Source organism: Ornithorhynchus anatinus, chromosome 2 (assembly GCF_004115215.2).
Source record: "Ornithorhynchus anatinus isolate Pmale09 chromosome 2, mOrnAna1.pri.v4, whole genome shotgun sequence".
NCBI lineage: Eukaryota > Metazoa > Chordata > Mammalia > Monotremata > Ornithorhynchidae > Ornithorhynchus > Ornithorhynchus anatinus.
Window position 1 is genome coordinate 124,711,989 of NC_041729.1, and position 15,578 is coordinate 124,727,566.

The following is a 15,578-nucleotide window of genomic DNA, read 5'->3' on the forward strand; positions in this document are numbered from 1 at the left end:
ATCCCTCTTTCATATTCCTTCTCTCATTCTCCCTGTATTCATTCATTCATTCAATAGTATTTATTGAGAGCTTACTATGTGCAGAGCACTGTACTAAGCGCTGGGAATGTACAAATCAGTAACAGATAGAGACAGTCCCTGCCCTTTGATGGGCTTACAATCTATTCGGGGGAGACAGACAGACAAGAACAATGGCAATAAATAGAATCAAGGGGAAGAACATCTCATTAAAACAATAGCAAATAAATACAATCAGGGTGATGTACATCTCATTAACAAAATAAATAGGGTAATGAAGATATATACAGTTGAGCGGACGACTACAGTGCTGAGGGGATGGGATGGGAGAGAGGGAAGAGCAGAAGGAAAGGGGGGAGAAGAGGGTTTAGCTGCAGAGAGGTGAAGGGGGGGTAGAGGGAGCAGAGGGAAAAGGGGAGCTCAGTCTGGGAAGGCCTCTTGGAGGAGGTGAGCTTTAAGTAGGGTTTTGAAAAGGGGAAGAGAATCAGTTTGGCGGAGGTGAGGAGGGAGGGCATTCCAGGACCGCGGGAGGACGTGGCCCAGGGGTCATCGGCAGGATAGGCGAGAATGGGGGACGGTGAGAAGGTGGGCGGCAGAGGAGCGGAGCATGCGGGGTGGGCAGTAGAAAGAGAGAAGGGAGGAGAGGTAGGAAGGGGCAAGGTGATGGAGAGCCTTGAAGCCTAGAGTGAGAAGTTTTTGTTTTGTGCGGAGGTTGATAAGCAACCAGAGGATAAGCAAGAAGGGGAGTGACATGCCCAGAGCATTTCTGCATGAAGATGAGCCAGGCAGTGGAGTGAAGAATAGACTGGAGTGGGGAGAGAGAGGAGGAAGGGAGATCAGAGAGAAAGCTGACAAAGTATTGATCCTTGGGGACTTCAATATAATACATATTATAATAATGACATTTATTAAGCACTTACTATGTGCAAAGTATTGTTCTAAGCACTGGGGAGGATACAAGGTGATTAGGTTGTTCCACGTGGGGCTCACAGTCTTAATCCCCATTTTACAGATGAGTAACTGAGGCACAGAGAAGTTAAGTGACTTGCCCAAAGTCACACAGCTGACAAGCAGCTGATCAGGAATTTGAACCCATGACCTCTGACTCCCGAGCACATGTTCTTTCCACTGAGCCATGCTGCCCTCTGTATTATACATTCATATATACATATTATAATAGTATATTAATGAGAAGCAGCGTGGCTTAGTGGCAAGAGCCCAGGTTTGGGAGTCAGAGGTTGTGGGTTCTAATTCTGATCCACCACTTGTCTGCTGTGTGCCTTTGGCCAAGTCACTTAATTTCTCTGTGCCTCACTTACCTCATCTGTCAAGTGGGGATGAAGTCTGTAAGCCCTACGTGGGACAACTTGATTACCTTGTAACTACTCCAGTGCTTAGAACAGTGCTTGGCACATGGTAAGCACTTAACAAATGCCAACATTATCATTATATACTATATGCTGAAACTATACTGAGTGCTGGGGTGGACACAAGCAAATTGGGTTGGACCCATGTGGAGCTCACAGTCTCAAACCCCATTTTACAGATGAGGGAACTGGGCCCAGAGAAATCAAGTGACTTGTCCAAGGTCACACAGCAGACAAGTGTCAGAGTCAGAATTAGAACCGATGACCTAACTCCCAGGTCCATGTTCTATCCACTACACCCTGTAAATATCTCTGATGGTCCTTTCAGTGTCTACCTCTTCTCACTCCTCTATTCCAATGACCTTCTGCTCCACCTAACCTCACACACTCACCAATTTGGGAACACACTTGATCTCATAATCTCTAAGAATGGTGCAATCTCTACTCTCACCAAATTTGAATATCAGTCAATTAGTCAATAAATGGAATTTACTGAAATGGTTTTTGCTGAGAAGCAGTGTGGCCTGGGAGTCAGAAAACCTGGGTTCTAATCTCAGCTTGGTCACTGCGTGCTGTGTGACCATGGGCAAGTCACTTAACTTCCCTTTCCTCAACAGAAAAAGAAGGATTCAACACATCCTCCCTCTCCTTTGGACTTTCATTCATTCAATCATGCATTCATTCAATAGTATTTATTGAGCGCTACTATGTGCAGAGCACTGTACTAAGCGCTTGGAATGAACAAGTTGGCAACAGATAGAGACAGTCCCTGCCGTTTGACGGGCTTACAGTCTAATCGGGGGAGACGGACAGACAAGAACAATGGCAATACTGTGACCTCCATGTGAATTCTACCTGATTAATTGTATCTATCCTAGTGCTTACTGCAGTTTTTGGCATGTAGAGAGAGCTTAACAAATACTATAATTATTAATATTAACTCTTACTGGGAGGAGAATAGCATACTTTGCTTGAAAAGTACAATATAAGCAGTGGATATAGTGACTGTCCTCAAGGAGTTTGCTGCTATGGGCAGAGAAAAGCAGACACAATTCATTCAAAAATGGCAGGACCAGTAAAAAAGAAACATGAAGTGAAAGAAGTATAGAAGGATAAATATATAAATGAATATATGTAAATTTTGAGAAGTGTATATATGTGTAATGCTAGGTACAGAGGTGTTGACACAAGTTTTACATTGCCAAGATCAGCCCTTTCCTCTCCACCCAAAATGCTACCACATTATCACAATCACTCATCCTGTCCTGACTGGATTACTGCATCAACATCCTTTCTGATCTCCCAAACTCCTCGTCTCTCCCTACTTCAGTCCATATTTCACTCTGCTGCCTGGATTATACTCCTACAGAAACGTTTTGGATACGTCAGCCCCCTCCTCAAAAATCTCCAGTAAAATCTCCAGAATCCTGTATTAAGACTGTATAAACTTCTGTATCAAGCAAAAACTTCCCACTATTGGCTTCAAAGTTCTCCATCACCTTGCCACTTCTTACCTCACCTCCCTTCTCTCCTTCTATATCCCAGCTAGCACAATCTGCTCCTCTGGTGCTAACCTTCTCACTGTGCCTCATTCTTGCCTGTCCCGCAGTAGACCCCTGGGCCACATCCTCCCTCTGGCCTGGAATGCCCTCCCTCCTCAAATCCACCAATCACACTTCTCCCCTTCAAAGCCCTCCTGAGGCCTTCCCAGACTAAGCCCCCTTTTTTTCCTCAGCTTCTCCTCCCTCCCCATCTCACCCTGACTCACTCACTTTGCTCTATGCCCCCCCACCACGCAGAACTTGTGTGTATATATACGTACATATCTATAATCCTATTCATATTCCTGTTTTACTTGTTCTGATGTGTGCATATAGATATATCTAATTCTATTCATTTATATTGATGCTATTGATGCCTATTTACTTGTATTGATGTCTTTCTCACCTGTTCTAGACTGTGAGCCCGTTGTGGGCAGGGATTGTCTCTATTGTTGAGTTGCACTTTCCAAATGCTTAGTACAGTGCTCTGCACACAGTAAGTGCTTGATAAATATGACTGAATGAATGAAGTGAAGTAGTTGTTCTGATATAGCCTGGGAAAGCTTCCTGAGTTCTACTTTAAGAGCATTGCTAAAATCTGCCCCTTTCTTTCCATCCAAACTGTTTCTATGCTGATCCACACACTTAACATTTCCCATTTTGTCTACTAAATCAGCCTTCTCGTTTATCTCCCTGCATCCTGTCTCTGCATTTCAGTCCATGCTTCCTTCTACTCTCTGGATCATTTGTCTAAAAAAAAAAGTTAACTCCATGTCTGCCCAAGAACCTCAACTGGTTACCCGTTTCCCTCTTCCTCAAACAGAAACTCTACCATTGGCAGTAAACCATTCAGTCAAACTTGCACCTTTCTACCTTATCTCACTGATTTCCTCCTTCAACCCAGCACGAAAACTGCTCTCTTCTAATGCCAGCCTACTCACTGTACCTCTATCTCATCTAACTGCTGACTCCTCCTTGTCCATGTCTTCTTTCTTGCCGGTGACGCCTTCTCCCTTTATAAGCCACAGACCACCACTTTCCCAGTCTTCAAAGTCTCATTAAAATCACATCTCTTCCAAGAGGCTTTTCTTAACTAGGCTCTCATTTCCTCTAATTCCTCTTCCTCTAGTATTGTTTATGAACTTTATTTATTCCCTTTATGCAGAAGATATTCACCTTACTTTCAGCCCCACAGCACTTATGTACATATCTGTAATTTATTTTATTGTCTTACTTCCCCTCTAGACTATAAACTCCTTGTGGGATGGAACATGTCTACCATCTCTGCTGTTGATGAACATGTCTACCATCCCACTTGTTGATTCCCAAGTGCTTAGTACACTTCCTGCACATAGTAAGTATTAAATAAATACATTGATTGAGTCTCATCTTCATTTAACAGGCTATTAGCCACTTTTAAGAAAAGTAAGATAACTTTCCATTGAGATTGATTATATTATAATTATGGCATTTATTGAGCTCTTATAATAAATACAAGTTTATCAAATTATAATTGAGGTTTAGTGGAAAGGAAACTTTTACAGAAAACAATCAAGTTATTTCTTATTTGATAAATCGAGAGTGATACACAAAGAGCAAAAATAAATGCTTCTGCAATATAAATATACATCTCAAGCTATGGATGTTGTTTTTAGAGATATAAAGTCAAATATAGAATCAGGCTTTAAGCACAGTAATGCTGAAGTGGAATGCTTTCAAATGTACCATGGTATATTATAAATATACACTAAAAGTCATGAATTTTGCTTTTAGAGATACAAAGTCAAATTTATAATTAGGCTTTAAGGGCAGTAATGCAGAAATGAAATACCAGTAACATGCCACCCAAAAGCAAAATCAATTCTATAAAAGTGAAGGATTTGACTAATCCATGCATAAAATTTACTGTACTTGTGGTAATCTATTTCATTATTTTAGGAATACAAGGAAATGTCCAAATTTTATGGGACAACATAAAGATTGAATTTGAAATTATAGTATTAATAAAACATATAAAACTATGAACTGTTCAATTGATCATATTTATTGAGCTTACTGTATACAGAGTGTACTGTATTGAGTATTTGGGATGAGTACAGTATAACAGAGTTGGTAAATACATTGCCTGCCCACAGTGAGCTTACAGTCTTGAGGTTGGAGATAAACCTTAATATAAATGAATACATTTATACAATGTGTACATGATTGCTGTTGGGTGAGGGAATGGGCAATGAAGAATGCAAGTTCAAGTGCTATTCAGAAAAGAGTGGGAATAAACTGAATGAAGGCTTAGTTGGAGAAGGCCTCTTGGAAGAGTCGTGCCTTCCAAAGGCTTTGAAAGTGGGGGGGCAGCTGATCATCTGTCAGATATGAAGAGGGAGGATGTTCTAGGCCAGAGCAGGACTTGCGTGCCATGAAGCAGTGTGGCCTGATGGATAGAGCATGGGCGTGGGAGTCAGAAGGACTTGAGCTGTATCACTTGTATGTTTATACTGTGGGACATAGACTGTGTTCAACCTGATTGTCCTGAATCCACACCAGCACTTACTACAGTGCCTTACAATAATAAGTGCTTAATAAATACCACAATTATTATTAGGTTGGAGGTAAGATAGATGAGATCAAGGTATAGTGAGTAGATTGCATTAGAATAGGAAAGTGTGAAGGCTGGGTTGTAGTAGGAAAGTAGTGAGGTAAGGTAAGGAAATGTTGGATAAGTAGATAAGACTGAGTTATAATGAGTAGGTTGGCATTTGAGGATGAAAATGTGTGGGCTGAGTTCTAGTAGGAAAGTAGTGAGGTAAGGTAATGAAAGGTATGAGAGAGCAAGGCGATTGAGTGCTTTATGCCAATGATAAGGAGTTTTTATTTTATGTGGAGGTGGATGGGCAAGTAATGGAAATTCTTTAAAAGTGGGGAAAGCATGGATTGAACGTTTCTGTAGAAAAATGATCCGGGGAACACTGTGAAGTACTGGAGTGAGGAACGAAAGGAGGCAGGGAGGTCAGCAAGGAGTCTGATTCAGTAATAGTCAAGGTGGATTAATATTGTAGTATTTCAGATGGAGAGGAAAGGATGGACTTAAGCGACATTGTGAAGGCTCAACCAACAGGATTTAGTGACAAATAGAATATGTGTCTTGATTGAGAGAAATTAGTCGAGGGTAACACCAAGAATACAGGTTTATGAGAAAGAATGGTGCTGCTTTCTACAGTTACAGGAAAATCACGGGGAGGACGGGGCTTCAGTGAGAAGATAAGGACTTCTGTTTTGAACATTCTAAGTTTGAGATGTCTGTGGGACATCCAAGTAGAGAAGTCTTGAAGGCAAGAGGAAATGCAAGACTGCAGAGAAGAGAGTGATCAGGGCTGGAGATGTAAATTTGGGAATCATTTATTCAAACACATTTATTGAGTGGTTACTGTGTGCAGAACACCATACTAAGCACTTGGAAAAGTACAATATAGCAATAAAGAGACAATCCCTATCCACAACGAGCTCACAATCTAGATGGGTGCGGGGGGAGACAGACATCAGTACAAGTAAACAGACATTAATATAAATAAATAAAATTACAGATATATACATAAGTTCTGTAGGGTGGGGACGGGGAAAGAGCAAAGGGAGTGGGGTGATGCAGAAGGGAGTGGGAGATGAGGAAAAGTGGGGCTTAGTCTGGGAAGGTCTCTTGGAGGAGATGTGCTTCAGTAAGGCTTTGAAGTGGGGAGAGAGTAATTATCTGGTGGATTTGAGGAGGGAGGCATTCCAAGCCAGAGGTGGACATGGGAATCATCTCACAAAGATGGTAGTAGAAGCCATGACAGTGAATGGGATCTCCAAGGGAATGGGGATATAAGGGGACACAGGGGAACCCTAAAGGGGTGGGAGGCAGAGAAGAAAGCTGTGAAAGAGACTGAGAATAACCATCCAGAGAGATAGGAAGAGAATGAAAGGACAGGAAAGGACAGTATCACTGAAACCAATGTTCGATGTTTCCAGGACAAGAGGGGACTTAACTGTCAAAGGCAGCTGCTGAGAGGTCAAGGAGGATTAGTATGGAGTAGAGATTAGTATGCAGTTTCTCTGGAGAGAAGGGGGAGGAATCCAGATTTGAGTCAGTCAAGAATAGAATTGTAGGAGAGGAGCTGAAGACAGCAGATGTAGACAACTCATGGAGTTTGCAGAGGAATGGTAGGAGGAATGGAAGGTAGTTGGGGTGATAACTAGAGGAAGCAATGGTTCAAAGGAGTGTTCTTATAGGATGGGTCTTATAACATGCTTGAAAGCATTTTGGAAAAGTTCACTGGAGAGTGAGAAGTTGAAAATGGTGGTCAGGGAGGGAAAAAGAGAGGGGACAAGTGTTTTGATAAGATTTGAAGGGATAGGGCTGGAGGTGCAGGTGGAGGGAGTGGATTTTGAGAACCAGGAGATCTACTCTTGAGATACTGTTGGGAAAGACAAGAGAGTTGAAGAAGGGGCGGGAGGAGGGTGGAGCTGGAGTAGAGCAGGGGAGACTTTAGGGAGATCATTCCTGATGGTTTAAATTTTCTCAATGAAGTATGTGATCAAGTCACTGGACCAGGAGACTGGGGAGGTGGGAGGAGACAGAGGCTTTGAACAGATAAACATCTGAAACAACTGGTGAGGGTAATGGACAAAGGAACTAATGTTGCTGGGCAAAGGAGAGGGCATAGTTTAAAGCATGAAAAGATGATATTGGGTTGCTACCTTCACTAGCTATTTTTATATGTGAATGGAATATAACGTATGAAAACATTACTGTATAAACATCTTTTAAATCACAGGGCAACATAAACTCCTCTCATGCTATCATTTCAGATAGCATAATAATAGAATTAAAGTTCACAGAAACACAAAGCTCATGCAGACTAGCTGATTAATTGAAATATTGTCCCCTAAAAATACCATGTAGATAAGAGCTTATTAAGTGATAAACTTGAAATATCATTCATCTGAGAATTTACTTTTTTTCTCCAGTATTTTCCATATCATGTTCCTAAGTGTAGACAGAATATTTAGTTCTATGAATAACCACTTTAAAATTACATATTTGTAAAGAGGCCAGTTTTTATTTTTCTTCCCCTCCCCTATGAAAAAAAGGAACCCTATATGTCCATGTATAGTCCTCAAACATTCACCCATGGGGTGCCTAAGAATATAGTGAGGAATGAGTTTCGTGAGGAAAATAAGGAGGCATTTGCCTTCATAGAAGACATTTTCACCTTTGCAGAATTTGGTATGGAGGGAAATGGGGAGGATTCTGGTATTCGTGATTTTTTTTTTAAAAAGCACTGCAGTAGGGACCAACTCACTATTGATCCTACTGCATCCTCCAGAGAGAGCAGCAAAAGAGTTTGGAAAGGGTGAGATTAAATTTGGCCCTCTCTCCCATGCAAAGAGAATGCTGAATACTCTAGCTGAGTAGTTAATATTGCTTCAAAATTACTTTAGCTCTCACTGAATTTAATCTGATTGATTCCAAGGGATGAAGTTCTGAAATTTAAAATTAAATTTTTACCAATATCACAGTCTTGTCCTATAGAAACATGGAGAACAGCAAATATTTAGAGTTCAAGGCATAGTTCAAAGAATGGGTAGTTCCAAGAATATAAAAAGTCCTCTCAAATCCTGTTTGATTGGTTCATCTCTTTTCCTGAGAATAAGGACAACTTTCAAGTTTTGTGATTTTAGTTATTTATATTAATGTCTGTCTCCCCATTTAGACTGTGAAGTCTTTGTGGGAAGGGAATGTGTCTACCAACTCTATTATGATGTACTTGCCCAAGCACTTAATACAGTGCTCTGCACACAGAAAGTTCTCAATAAATATGATTGGAGGAAACTGCTAATAAACCTTCTGTGTTCTAGAGCATTTGTAGTCGAGCCAATATTTAGAACCCTATGAAAGTGCTTCTAAATCAGAAAGAGAAGCCACATGGTCCAGTGGAAGAACACGGGGCTGAGAGTGAGGACCTGGGTCCTAATCGTGCCTCCATCACTTGTCTGCTGTGTGATCTTGGGTAAATCACTTAACTCCTCTTGCCTCAACCACGTACCTATAAATGGAGATTGACTGTCAGCCCCATGTGAGACATGGATTGTGTCCAACCTGATTATCTTCTATATACCCCAGTGCTTAATACAGTGGCGATGGCACATAGTAGTAAGTGCTTAACAAATATCATAAAAAAAAATCCCTGAATTTTAATAATGGAAAATCTGAATTTATTTCAGATTAAGATGTATGACGTCAGAATTATAGAGCACTCTTAGTAATACTTAATGAAGTACAAGAACAAAGATATTTTGATGAAATAGTGTATAGTATTACTCTAGGGTATTTCATTATAATGTTTCATATATTTTACTTCATTATTTGTCACAGCAGTTTACATTTGATTTCATTGTCAGCTACAGATGGAAACAGAATGTATTATATAATTCTGGCACTGTGACCAATAGCCTCTGAACTTTCAAATTAGAAAAAGTCCCAAAACTGTACAGGATGATTTGACAAGAAAGCTATGGACAAAATTTTGTATTTACTCAAAATCAGATTTATGTCCACCAACTGTGGGAACAAATGCTTTGCCTTTTTTCTGAATGATTTACCAAGACAAGTCTTCCTGTTTTTTCCATGTGTCTATTTTACAGTTGAAGATAATATTTCTCTTTCCTGCTAGCTACACTTTATCGTAATGTTTGTCTCACAGACTAGGTTGTAAGTTCTGTAAGATCAGGAATCAGTGGGAGCAGCACTTAAGTCAGAGGGTTAAGAACAACTTTTGAGATTCCCTAAAGACATCAGCTGCCTGGCTTATGGTATGTGCTTAAGAAATAGCATTTTAAAAAATGAAAAAGATCATCCTCCTTAGACATGCAGTGGCATCTTTTCAATTTTGTAGCTTCACTTGCATATGTAAATTGGACCAATGTGGACAGCATTTCTGTGACATCTTTATATGTAGATTTATACGTTCAGAAATTAGCACCTATGAATATGCATAGACAGGCTTGAATATTTTAACATTTGCCAAATGTGAGTTAGTCTTTATTGTGCTGCTACTTCAGTTAACATTATGCGAAGGTTTCATTGGACATCACCTTAGAGGTTCTCATCTAAAGTGAAATAGTGAACCATCATGAAGGTGTCAAAGAGATGTGAAAGAAACATTGACCAAAGCAAGTCCAAAAAGGAGAAACCTAAACCTACCAATCTACACCATGCGTTTATCCAATGCACAAACCTTCATACTAATGGTCATCATAAATGGGCTGAGGCTAGTGCAGGGAGAGAAGGAGAGAGAGGAACACATGTTCCTTTTGCGTTCATGGTTTGAGTATTGACTGCAGAGTCAAAGATGACATTTCCAAAAGCATAGCTGAGAAAATTGTGCATAACTAACACTACTATCTGCCTCATACACATTGGGATTTGCTATGTTGAATCATTAACAGTGTATAGTGCCTAGAACTGTTTTTAATTGCAGAAACTGAGATAGAGTATGTGTATCTAAATTGTACTGTAGCCTATAAGTCCCATCTACACTTGTCAATTTCATTACTCTGTGGCAACTTCCATTGAGCTCCTGAATTTGCTTTAGGTTTCAGATTGGGGAAGAATCAAATGGGTTTAAAAATGAACCTTCTTTTTGCTTATCATTCATTATCATCTAGTGCTACTCTGGGAACCAACCAGAGGTAAAGTGTTCTACCTCAATCATTATCGTTCACAAATCAAATGATAACCTGCTAAAGTGGGGGTGAAGAAATGGCCATCTACTAATTTTTTTTGATTCATGAGAGCTTGTAATTCACCTCTGAAATAATGTTCCATGGGAACTATGTGGTCACTCTCAATTGCTATTCTCTCCACCTTAACAACATAAACTATAAATACTATTGAATGAAGGAATGAATGAATAAACATTGACTAGGAAGATTACAATATAGCATTGTAACAGATATATTCCCTGCCCACAATGAGCTAACCTAGTTTCTCTACCTCAGTCCTGTCCATATCACCTCTAACCATTTGTCCATGTCCTCCTGGCCTGAAATTCTCTTCCTCGTCATATGACAGACCACCACTCTCTTGACCTTCTTAACCATATTAAAATTACATCTCCAAAAGGCCCTTCCCAACTCCCTCTGTTTCCTATGCACTTGGATCTGTATTCTTTGAGCATTTAATATTTACTCCACTTTTAGATCCACAGCCCTTATATAAATATTTGTAATTTATTTTAATGTTTGTCTCCTCCTCTAGAAGGGTATAAGTGTCTCGTGGGAAAGAAATGTAAAGACATTTTCCTTTATGGAACAAATACCATTTTTTGCAGTAAAAATAAATTCAATGTTTGTCCTATCACTTACAAACACTATTAGAATTTAAATTTGTGTCCCTTGCTTGTATGGGTCAATATTCTAGTTGTTTACATTATATTATTTCCTTGACATGTTACTAAAATATTATATCTGTTTATATTGAATTTATGTCATTTTGGCAGTGCCTTTTTAAAACTTAAGGCTGAGTATTTCTCACATCTAAAATATGGAAGAGACTACAGGATTATTTAAAAACAACTCAGAAGTATCTCAGTCATCTGCAAGGATGTTTTGAAAGGGTAATGGAACCTGTTATCATTTGAGGACGGGTGAATAACCATTCTTCTTCAAATGCTGTCAAGTTGTTTCCAACCCATAGCTACTACTTGGACACACCCTCTTCAGAACATTCCTTCTTCTGTCATAAAGAAATTCTGATATGTGTATCCATAGAGTGTTCTTGGTGATGATTCAGAAGTGGTTTAGCATTGCCTTTTTCCATGTAGTAAAATCTTGAGTCTCTGCCAATACCTTTGATCAACTTTTTGATCACTTGATCATCTGCCTTTCACTCTTTTCCATGCTGCTGCTGCCCAGCACAGGTGAATCAGCTTTGATACCTCGGCTTAGATCATTCCATTATAGGTAGCCCTAAATGGCATAGCTCTAGGCTTCATCAGTGTACACAAACTCTCCTGCCACAATAAGGCATCAATTTATAGGAGAGGAATAACCGTTACATTTGTATCAAAACAATACATGGAATAAGGTTTTCATTCTCCCCCGATTAGACCGTAAGCCCGTCAAAGGGCAGGGACTGTCTCTCTTACCGATTTGTACATTCCAAGCACTTAGTACAGTGCTCTGCACATAGTAAGTGCTCAATAAATACTATTGAATGAATGAATGAATTCTTAATTGAAAAAGACATAGACAAGATTTGATAGGAGTAGCCTTCATATATTTTGGCTGTTGCTCCATTTTGGTAATTTTCCTTTAGGCATATTGTATTACTTCATTACAAAGGCTAGTTGTTGTTTTTTATTCTGTGCCTAAATTTACTTTCATATCTACTACTTATGTTTGAAGCAGGAAATAAAGGGTCTTGTCTCTACTAATGTAACTGATCCCCAAATTTCCTAAGATTTCTGCTGTGTATTTTTTTTTTCTACTGTGCTTTATGGTGGAGTAAACCAGAACAAGAGGTCTCACAGCACCAGTAAAATACCAGTAAAATAAGAAGTGCTAGTGAAGCTGCTCAGGTGTGATAAAGGTGCCTCTTTTTTTTTTCTCCATGTGCTAGGCCAGGCTCCAGTGTGCCATGAGCAGCCCAGTCAATCATGAACAACACAGTTTGGTCCTGTGCAAGTCTACATGATGCTGAGTTGGGGTGAGGAAGACAAAGGGGCTAATTACTCCATAGTGGTGATGAGGGTGGGAAATGCTTACCCATGCAACAACTATTCAGTTTTCTTTTTATCTTCCCCCAGTAAAAACCCAGTGGGAACATTTTGCTGCACTTAGTACATCTCCCAGTGATGGGGAAGAGAAGGAGGCAGATCACTGGGGTGGGTCATTCCTCTTCCTTTATTGTACACATCAGGAGGTGAAGGCAGCAGGGAAGGAAGGAGGAGAGTGTGAGGAGAAGTCAAGCAGGAGAGAGGAAGAAAATGTAAACCAAGGGAGAAGGGAATAGAAGAGCTACAGATATAAAAGGTTGAAGCCAGTAGAACAACTTTCCATCCATTTCCTTTCCCGGTCCTGGCAGATGGAAGAATTATTGAGAGTAAAGATAAAGGAATGATGCCCCAGGAAATTTCATTACCTCCTCTTGCAGGTAATTGGGAGAGAATGAGGGTGGAAAGGAATCATTAAATATTTCTGTTCTTCAGGAAAAACATGAAATTTTTAAAAAAATGATAGCTTTGCTAAAGATTTCAGTGATGCCATGTCTGTCTTCATTCAAAAGGAAGTTCAGTGATATTTTTTAATGAAAGAATCCTGCTCCAAAGTGAATATCCATGATATACTGCTCTGCACATAGTAAGTGCTCAATAAATTCCATCGAAATGATTTTCAACTTCAGTTAGTCTATTGCTAAATCCATCCTTGTACTATGCTCTTCCAAATGTGATCACAACACTGATCAAAGACAACGGCAGAGACTCATTTTAATTTTTTTACTGCATGGGAGAAAGCAAGGGTAAATCAGGTACTGTATCTTTACCCAGAAAGCTCTATGGATACACTACCAGAATGACTTTATGACAGAAGATGGGATGTTGTGAAGAGGGTACGCCGATGGAGTTGCTGTGGGTCGGAAACAACTCGACAGAATTTGAAGAAGATTGCTCTGCACACAGTAAGTGCTCAATAAATATCTTAGATTGATTTTTTTTACCCTCACAGTTAATCTATTGCTAAATCCAGTTCTTGCACTCTTCCCAAATGCATCTTCCTGCTCTCACTCTCACCTCTTCATAGGCAATCCCTTGTTCATAACCTCCCCATTGCCTAAAACTCTTCAAATCTGTCAGACCATAGTTTGCCCCACCTTTCTGAAACCCCCCTCCTTCTTCAAAAGTTTTTTTCAATTACTTTTCTTCACTTCAGGTCTCTGCTACCTGCTACCATCTCTTCACCTATACACTCAAAGACACTACAGCATTCAGGCATACGTTCATTTACATACTCTATTATTTAAGCATTTATATATGTAAATATATAATTCTCCCTTTTGGTTACAAAAATTCACCAAACAGGTATCCCATAAAGAGACATTGATTAGTACAGTGAAAATTCCAGACCATGAAAATAAACGTTTTTCCCTCCACTATCACCATCGTTTCTTTTTTTTTGGTTTGATTTTATGAAAAGGAGAAAACATAAAGAGGTAGGAGAATAAAATGGGCTCTGATGTTCATCTAATATATTTGGTCTTTTCTCCCATTGCTATTTTGCTGTTGGATATATACCTTAAAAACAAGTGGATGGACAAGAAGAAACATGGGAAAGACGTAAAAAAATAAAATGACGGAGCAGTTCTTAGATTACAACTTCACTGTGCTAACTTTAAGAATAAAATCATTATGAAGAGATGTAAATGTGAAACAGCAAATGAACATATACCCAGATCTCTATCACAGAGGACCCATTTTTTGGACCATGTGTTAAGGGGAAGCAGGGTCTAACACTGTACTAATGCACATCTTTTGCTTGTCACATTGTGCCACTGAATCTGGACAAATTTGCTTTAGCTGAAGTACATCCCCTAATTCTGTTTCTGAATTACATCTAAAATGTTTAGTAAAAGAATGTGCTCGGGTGGAACTGATTTTTTCACCAGGACCTACTGTATTTTATTTTTTCTCCTCTTTGTGAATCAATAAAATCCTTAAGAAGACAATATCAGACAAAATGCTATTATGGGTGAGAACAATGAGCCAGCCAGTCTAGCTTTATTTATCCAGCAAAGGCAACAGGAAGCCTGGGGAAAGCTTGTTGGCTTTTCCTGCTTTCTACACTAGGTATTAGCCATGTGCCATCAGATGTGAAGTAGTGACAACAGTGAACTCTTTGGCTATTCATTTATTGTCAAACACCTCTTGTACTTAATGAGGTTATTGGCCTGCACAGCTTCTTGGCGTTTACTCAGTGAATTCTGTTATCTGAACACATTCATAATTGTTATAGGAAATAAAATTTAGAGTGCTGAGTGGTAATATCAGCTACTCACCAGCATTGGGTGTCAAGTTGCTTATTGAATAGAAGTCTTGCTGCAGGTGACTATGAACAATAGTATGAATATAGCCTGTTTCTAACATATGCAGTGCTTTTCTTTTTGAGGTGAGTAAAGGCAATTGGGAGTGCAAATCTCAACATGATACAAAATAAATAGTTATACTTTATACAAATAAGACCATTATGCACTGATTTCTTCAAGTGTTCTTTGAGGAAATCCTAATTCAAACTACATTTTCCTGAATCTCTTTTCTGGATTTTTTTTTTTCTGTAAAGGAACAGATATAAACCAGATTCTGAATGATCATACAGCTATGTCAAGCAATACATAATATGCGTAGGTTCTGTAAGCAATCCCACCTGACATTACTTCCAATCTCACAGGGAAGTCAATTTCTTCTCCCCTTTCCTCCACTCATCCAAAGTGCCATACCCACCCTGAACCCAGCCACCCTATTTCTATATCTCTTGCCATGCTCCTGTAACTTTAAACTTAAGATGTGAGCAGGGTTGTGGGATCACAATTTAACTAAGGTTAGGTGGAGTGTGAATGCCTCTGAAA

At 39.5% G+C, this 15,578-nt stretch overlaps 1 protein-coding gene across 4 annotated transcripts in view; it reads right to left on the bottom strand.

The window, feature by feature from the left end:
* The window catches only part of PCDH9 (protocadherin 9), a 1,189,516-nt gene that overhangs the window by 514,683 nt on the left and 659,255 nt on the right, over positions 1 to 15,578 (bottom strand). The gene's annotated exons all lie outside the window — the stretch shown is intronic.